Below are 9,014 nucleotides of genomic sequence, written 5' to 3' on the forward strand. Positions count from 1 at the left end.
TGCACGAATTCCATCGACTTGCATCTCTCCTAATTCTTCATTTACAAAGAACTACAGACCATAGTGGCAATAGCAAATTGAACAAGTGTACATACATAGTAGGATCAGATCATGCGATGATCTGGTGAATGGCGCAAGATGCAGCCACCTGATGTTCCGTGGACTGGAATCTGTTGGAGTCCAAAAGAAAAGAAAATTTGACATCAACTTGATCAATTCCATGGTGAAGAACCGATCACCTTCTACGGAAGGGACCTGAGCCACCCAGCAGGTGTCAATTTTAAACCCTCGATCGGTCATGTCGGAGCTCTGGAAATAATGTTGTAGTTTGCTTCAAGGTCGCCAGAGTTTAAAACGTCAGAGATCTGCATGAAGAATTGCCCAGGTGTTAGTGCCATCGTCACTGAATTCTTTGTATGGCGTCAGTTAATCGATTAAACAGTCTAACATGTAGGTGACAAAAGAACCTACCACAAAGTACGCACAGAGAGAGAAGTGGAGAACACAGAGAAACAATTTAGCGTCTTCTTCTGCCCAGCTGAATTAGATCACATATAGAGCATTAGTTCAATTCGCGCATTTAGATGTCAAACTCTGTCACAAAGGGGAGGAACTCCTTATATAGACAGGGGTGGCATAAGCTGAAAACATTGTCAGGAACTGAAGAACAGAGCATGTAACAATCTAACATGAGGACTATGAAATAAATGAGATGTTAGATGTTGCTGAACTGACCATTTATCAGTATGATCCCTTCACAGGTGACACACTTCAGATCCGCATGGATGGTCGAGCCATTGCGATCTCCAAAGCCATCCCTCAGTTTTCAACCTCACTTCAGATACCTACATCACAGTCAATTCAGTACTCGAGTCTTGGTCCATTCACAACAGGAGATGGTTCATGGTTGCACTCACTCCAGCTTCATTATTCATAGATGCACTTAATGCCCCAGCTTGTCGCTGGTTGAAAATATCTAATGTTTACAAATGGAAACAAATGACTTGGTTGGAGTGTTTTAAGAGAGCTCTTACATATAGGGAACAGTATCAGCTGTGCAACTAGATGAATTTAACACGAAGAATAAGCTAGAATTTTCCATAGATACTAAAACATGCTGGAAATAGAATGCTAGCGTTGCCAAGCTACTGAATACTCCAACTCTCCTCTGACAGACAAAAACAGTAACAGACATTTCACAGACCAGATGGAATCAAACAAACAGAGGGAGAGCTGAGCAAGCTATACTGGCGGCATGGTGGAGGCTCCGAGGCCAGTGCCAGGTAGATATGAAGATCAAAGCCAGGGAAACGACCAGCTACTAGCATGAATTGTACATGTACAACACAACATCTTGTTACAAGACAGAGAGAGATTAAGTGTAAATTTTTTTTTCAACAACACACAATCTGTGTGTCTTTTATATGAAGATAAGATAGGGGAAAACAAATGCATACAGTACAAATTAAAATCTCATTTAATAGCGTGTACTACTGAACGAAAGAGAAGTTAGCTGACCTCTTTGTTAGAGTAGTCATTATGGTATACGACTTCTAGTCCAAGCCAGTTTTGTATCCCTACCCCAAGTCGGTTTGTACCCTCTTATATACTCTTGTATGCCGCACCAAATCATCAATAAGCAACAGTTTTATTCAGCTTTCATGGTATCAGATACCGGTCCCAGGGTTTAGGGTATGGCTCCGCCAACGTCACTGCCGCCGCCGCCGCCCGGCTACTTCGAGCGCTGGGCCGCACTCATCGCCAAGGCTGCCAACGCCGCGGCCGCTTCTCTCTCGGCCCTCACCATAGCTCCACAAAACTACCCTGCACCCATCCTCGCCGCACCAATATCTCTTGCTGACACAATCTCCGACGTCAGCCCCTACATCCCCATAGTTCTTGATCTCGCCGCCCACAACTACTACCATTGGAGACATCTCTTCGACCTCCACCTCGGCCGCTGCAACCTGCGCTCGCATGTCGCCGCCAACTGTCTTCCCCGCCCCGACGATCCGCAATGGTTGAAAGACGATCTCGCGATCGTCCAGTGGTTCTACACCCGCATCACCACCGAGATCTTCAACATGCTCGATCACGACGGCGCCACCGCTGCCAACATCTGGCACTCCCTCCGTCAGCTCTTCCAAAGCAACACCGACGCTCGGAAAAACGCTCTCCACACCGAGCTTCGCAATATGGTGTAAGGAGACGCCCCGGTGAACCTGTTCTGCCAGCGCGTTAAGACCATTGGTGATGAGCTCCGCGAACTCGGCGATACAGTTAGCGACTCACAGCTAATCAATATCGTCGTCGTCGGCCTCAGCAAAGACTTTGACAAGCAAGCCTCGTTCATACCGATGATACGGCCCCCTCCTACCTTCGCTGAAGTTCGTTCCTTGCTACAACTCGCGGCGGAAACACAAGCTCGCAAGGACTCTCGCCCCAAGGTCTTTCATGCTGCGGCTTGTCCTCCTCTGTCGTCTACACCAGCGCCGCCTTCCATGCCGGCTCCTACCGCCGGGCCGTCCGCATCGTCATCTGTTCAACCGCCCCCAGGCTGGCGTCCTAGTCCGAACTACCGCGGCAAAAACCCTATCTACAGGCCGCCGTCGACTCGTTCGGTTCCGCCTACGACATCACCAGCACCGAGTCCTGCACCACCCACCAGTGCTCCATCTGCGGTTGCATGGCGGCCTCCTCATGATCCTTGGACGGGGCTTGTTCAAGCATGGCCCATGCCCTGGTCCGCTCCGTCCACCCTCGGTGCTCCGCCGGCATACTCAGGTGCCTGGCAACCCGGCCTTCGGCCGCCTACTGGTGCTCCCGGGGTTCTCAACCCCCGACAGCCGGCCACTGCCTATCACGCCGCCCCGACGTATGCTCCTTATGGTCATTACACCACCGACGGCGGCGCCTACTACACACCTCAGCCGGCCATGCTCCCGACGCCACCCCCACCACAGCCGGCCAATGCCTACTACACTCCCCAGCCGGCCCTACTGCCTTCACCATCGTATCCGCCGGCACTGCTTCCGACGCCACCCTCACCTGCGACGCCGAGCTGGGATCAAGCTGCCTTTCTCCAGGCCATGAATAACTTTGCTGCACAAGGAAACTCAGGTACGGATTGGATCTTTGATTCAGGGGCCTCTAGTCATATGTCTGCATCTAGTAATTGGTTATCTTCTTGCACTAAATCTCCTTTCCCTTCCATTATCCTTGGAGATGGATCATCTATTCCTATATATTGTGTTGGTCAGGCTCAACTTCCCTCTTCCACCAAACCTCTTTTACTTCGCGATGTTCTAGTTGCACCCGCCCTCATTAAAAATCTTATCTCTGTTCGCCAATTTACTTGCGACAATCTAGTTTCGGCTGAATTTGACCCTTTTGGTTTATCTGTGAAAGATTACCTGACCAAGGCCGAGATCGCTCGCTTCAATAGCTCCGGTGATCTTTATTCTCTTAATGGAGTTCCTGCCGCCACCCCTCCAACATTCATGCTGGCCTCCGTCGATCTCTGGCATCTAGAAATCGAGCCAAACCAAAAAAAGGAAATAGTGTAAAATTTGAGCTGTACCAGTTGTGTTACACGGTGGAAGTGGAACTGGTAGGAGGCTTGCTCGGATTCAGTCAGCAGGAGTTGTAAGTGTAAAGCACATCATCTTGGCTGTAACACACAAAAAGGAAAACAGAGTACAGACTAATTAGCACATCGCACTCCATAGCTGCCACGTAGTACGTACTACTAGTTGAATGAAAGAGAAGCAATTAGCTGAGGTGACCTGATGTTTGCCGCGGCCATGCCCACCGCTTGGGACCGTGAGCTCTCTCCTGCAGCTGCAGGCTCGGGATGGAGAGATGAGGATTCCCCTGTTGATTCTCCCACTTGGGCGACGGTGCCTCCCAGGTCGTGGCGGCTCCGTTCCTCGGACAGTCGCAGCACGGGACTGTTGGTATGTGCACCCACTTCACTTTGCAGCACAGCGAGCTTCGCCACTCGACCATAGGGACCAAGTGAGATCTCCTTGAGCTTTGGAAGCTGGTTGACTCCAATAATTCCTGATGCCAAATTGCACAAACTGATATCTATCATTGTCAGCTGGGGGGTGGTGCCATCCTCAAATTTCAACTCTATCAGTCCCTTCAGATAACAAATACCAAGCTTCGTGAGATTTGGGAATGCTCCCGTTTTGAACGCCAACTTCTCCCCGATATAAGAGCTGGGTCCAAGACGAAGGTGCATGAGGTTGGGAAGTGACCCTAGTATTTCCATGATTTTACCTTCTTCCTTTATTACGCTGCCCCCTAAGGAAAGCTTAACCAAATGCATTAGATTGCCAAACCAGCCAGGAATCTCTCCAAGGTGTCCAGACAACGTCAGACTCCTCAACAGGGGAGGAGGAGAGGAAACATCATGCTGCCACTCGAGCGAACCCTCCACTGAAAGGGAGCGGAGGCAAGTGAGCTTCTGAATGGCATCACAGAGTACCTTGCATTTTTTCTTGGTGGCCCCTTCTGTTACCACACTCAGTTTTCTCAGCTGCACAAGCTCACCTAACTCTTTAATTGCTTTGCGACTCGTTCGGCTGATGTTCACGACCTCTAGTATTTGCAGCTCTTTCAGTTTGCTGATTCCTTTTGGCACCCTCACACCATATGACTTTGACCCACGGCTAGACCATGCCATGTGTAGCTCAGCAACTGCCTTGGCGCGCTCACTATGATCAAACAAAGGTGTGAAAAATATGGGTAGACAAGATGTGGCCAGCAAGCAATTCTTGGGGTCATCCAAGTCAAAGTATTCATAGGAATAATTTCTGGTACAACGGAGACTGTGTAGACTCTTGAGTTTACTAATCTCAGTTGGCAGTTCTGTAATATAACTGTCTCTAATGTTCAAAGTGCGCAAGCCTTGTAATTTCCCTATGGATCTAGGAAGTTTATAAATATGTGAATATCCTCGAGGATCAGAAAAATTCAGATACTTTATGTGGCGAAACAATCCTATGTTGCTGATATCCTTTTGTGTGACTTGAAACTGTGCATTCTCTAGATCCAAGGCCCGGAGCATTCTCATGTCAGATGAACAAACTGAAGGCGATGGATCCAATGATCTCTCACCAAACACGGTTACTGACCGGACATGGCTCCAATCCATACCTATATTTTTGCACATGCTACCATGGTATGCTACATGCCGGAAGGTCTCCTCCATAGCACCAGTTACATAATTTCCCGCCACATGCACAAAATTTTCATCTCTAGAAACTGAGATCATGACATCACGCACAATATCATGGACTCGACAGCTCTTCACAACTCCTTCGATGTTCACCCTTGATGGTTGAAGCATGCTTCGGTTGATTAACTCATTAAAGTAACCTTTAGCCACATCCTCAATGTTCACCCCAGTCCTAGCTCTAATCAAACCCTCGGCAATCCATCTTTCTACTAGACGCCTCATCCGGATTTCTGAATCCTCGGGAAAGATGCTTAGGTATAAGAAACATGGCTTAAGATGAGATGGCAAGTGGTTGTAACTCAAATTAACCATCATCTTCATTGCTTCAAGGCTTGGGTTACACTCAAGCTCAGAGGGGAGTTGGTTATAGACGTGCTCCCACTCTATTATCTTTTTTAGTGGCAAGGATCCCTCCAATTGTGAGTATGGCCAGTGGTAAACACCCACACTTTCTAACTAGTTTTTCAACTATGCTCTTGAAGTGTTCATCTTTGTCCATGTCTTCGTATATTTTCCTACTCTTTTTTAGTAGCAAATTTGTGGCCTCGACTACCTCCAAGGTTTTAAGGTGGTAGACAAGGGATTCAAGAGTACATTCCTTTGCTAAGCCAACATCACGTGTCGTTACTATTATCCGACTACCTTTCTTGTTACTATTAGGAAAAACAATATCTTTAATCCACCTCCATGCATCTATTGTCCACAAGTCATCAAGAATAATAAGGTACCTCTTATCCTTAATCTCCTTATTGAGGTACTCGGCGAGGTCCTTTACTTGCACCACCTTCCCTTCAAGTTCTTTCAACAAGTTCTTCAGTGAATCTCCACCAAGAAGTTGCCTGATCATATCCTTGAGCATTTCTATCTTGAAAAATGACTGTGAAACTGTGATCCAAGCACAACAAGAAAAATTATTCACAATATCTTCCTTACTTTCGTAAGTTTTTCTTGCTAGAGTAGTCTTGCCTAAACCGCCCATGCCAACGACACATATAACTTTGGCATCACCATCTCTAGTGTTGACATCCATCAGCTTAATCAACTCCTCCCTAGGCTTTGTAAAGCCCACAAGATCCTCTTCATCAGTGTTGCTTGCTGAGTGATTACGTACATCTTCTATGTAAGAAACCTCCTTGTCAGTGGTCATTGAGGCCTCTGTCTTGATCAAGTTGTAGCGTGCATTCCTGCTGCTCACTTCTTCAACTCTTGATTTCAGGTTGCGAATTTGGATAGCAATCCTACGACGGTCTTTGAGCTTCATCAGCCGTTTCATCAAGCTTTGGCTCCTCACATGAAGCATAAATTCATCAAGGCAATCTTCTATATTGTAGGACAGGTCCCTTACTTGCTCTGCCCACACTTTCAGCAGCATGTCTTTGTTCTTCGTTGCTTCAGCGGCTGCCAAGAATGCCTGCATCGTCTTTAGCTCGTCTTTGATAAACCTGTCAAGCAAATTAAATTGAGATTCAGAACAACCACTAGTGTCATTCTTTAGCCGGTGGTATGTGCGCGACAATGCATGAGGAAATTTGCCACATCCATGAAAAACGGAAAATTCAAACAATGGGAATGAGATCTGACACATGCGTGACAAAACATATATTTCCTAGATTTTGTATTAGTAAGTTGATCTGTGTAACAATTTGAAAGAGCTAGCATGTAAATGGATGCATGCGTACATACCAGATATCCTTCTGCACACCCATCACCAAGCTCAGCTCGGCGGCCGCGGCAGAGGCGGCCTTGCTGATGGCGTCCCCCAGCATGGACCTCGCCATGCTTACCACCGTCTCCGCCATCTCCGGCTCTGGCTGGTTCCTCACAGAACACTTTCTCCCTTTCTTTGTGGAAGACCCTCACAAACTTGAGCTCACACTAGGTGGATGTTGAGGACGAAGGACTGGGAGCAGCAAGAAATGCAAGATTGCAGTGCTGTTTTCTTGCTACCAAACAGGCAAACCACAGTGCTGCTATAGGGAAAGGGGATCGCTGGGCTTTGGTCCTAATAGTAGTAGAGTAGACCAAATGATAACGTACGTCTGTGTCTTACCTACCGCCTCAAGAGTAGGCGACTAAATCGGATCTGATCACATGCTTTAGGCCGGTTCTCCAGTAATAATCGACACTTGAATAAACTTCTGACAGCGAAGCATCTTGTGGTATCAAAATAATCAAAGTGCTCGCAGCGGTGGCGTCTCGTGGACATCAAATTAATACACATAAACTTTGTCATTTTGTGGCACAATAATGGAACCGTTGCCAGCAAGCAGTAGCTAGCGACTAGCATCTTGATTATCACAACAAACTTGAATTTCTATGGAGAGACTAGCTGGCCGGCCAGGTCTTGTTTAACATATTCATCTGCCACATCTTAATTAGCAATGACTAAGTGTTCCCTGCTCAAGTCTTCTGACCATTAATAACCCCCTTAACTATTCTTGAAAATAAAATTATACACAATGAGCTCTTCCCAGTGCTCCACCATGTACAAGTGCTAAAAATACCACATAGGCAAACAAATTGACATAACAGAGTAATTAAGGCGGAGAGATAGCACTTTGGCGACACTAGAAAGAAACAATGTCAAGCACGTCGACCTATGCAAAACTGTTATGCATGGAGAAGTTTGGTTGCTAACCAAATATTGAAGGAAACTTTTTTTGCGGGGTAAATAATGAAGGAAACTTAACTAGACGAAGCTAAGCACCTACGCATTGAAGAGTTTAATTGCTAAGCCCTTTTATGCACTTAACACCTCATCTAAGCACCTATATACTCGGAAAGGCTGAGCCATTTGTTTCGGTTCCAATAATATAAGGGGGAGATGTGTCAGCATCTACGAAATACTAGTACTATGAAAAGGCCAAGTCAGTGATTTCAAATTATTTTATGCTCAGTTTTGAAATAGCTATTTCGTAAGTAAGATTTGACTTTGATCTGCCTAGACCAATGGAGACTTGGCTAGTGTAGCGCCCCTGTCCTGATAGTACCCCTAACTTTATAATACTACTGGATAATGAAAAGAGGCTTTTGTTGGTACAATATTAGGGATTGTTCCCTTGAATATCCACTTTAGGTTAGCTCTGATCAGAGATAAATGGCATGTCTAGCTACATATTATCTGTAGGTTGATGGCGGTGAACGTAACTGATGAGCCAGATTCTCTCTATCGGTGGTTGACATCTTCCTGGTGGTTTCCAAACCTTATTAATATTGGGCATGTATTTCATTCGAATCCAGAAAACAAAAGTGTCGCTTAAGTTTAATTTTTTTATGAGGTTTATGCATAGAGGAGTTATTCTCACAATGAATAACAACTTGGAAAAATGAACATGGTATGCGAATAAACAATGTTGTTTCTATTATGGGGATGAAGTAAGTCTTCATCTTTTTATCTCATGCATGTTTGCCACCTTGCTATTGTCACCACCTACTAGTATATCAAATTTGTTCGAAAACGGGTTGGGTGGGGTTACTACTAAAGTTAAGCTACATATCCAGATGGGAGTTTGTGCTTTGCTTTGGCCTTATGAAATTGCTAGAATGACTGTTTTTTCCAACATAGTCAAAATAGAGAACTTTTGCATGTCATTTCAAGCCACATCATGAATTTGTATGTGGTCTTTACTTTAGCTTGCAAAGGTACATGTGCTTATGGATACTGGGAACAACCTCTCGGAGACGGTCGCACGGGTTACTTGCAACTATTTTTGGATGACGGTTCAAAAAAAGTTGAATGACTCGGCTGCAATGGTGGATCTGGTCATCT

General features: G+C 45.9%; 1 pseudogene; it reads right to left on the bottom strand.

Annotated features, from left to right (window-relative positions):
• LOC123170514 (disease resistance protein RPM1-like) lies at positions 1-7,219 on the bottom strand (annotated as a pseudogene).
• Positions 7,220-9,014: the final 1,795 nt, after the last annotated feature.

Source organism: Triticum aestivum, chromosome 7D (assembly GCF_018294505.1).
Source record: "Triticum aestivum cultivar Chinese Spring chromosome 7D, IWGSC CS RefSeq v2.1, whole genome shotgun sequence".
In the NCBI taxonomy this organism is placed as follows: domain Eukaryota; kingdom Viridiplantae; phylum Streptophyta; class Magnoliopsida; order Poales; family Poaceae; genus Triticum; species Triticum aestivum.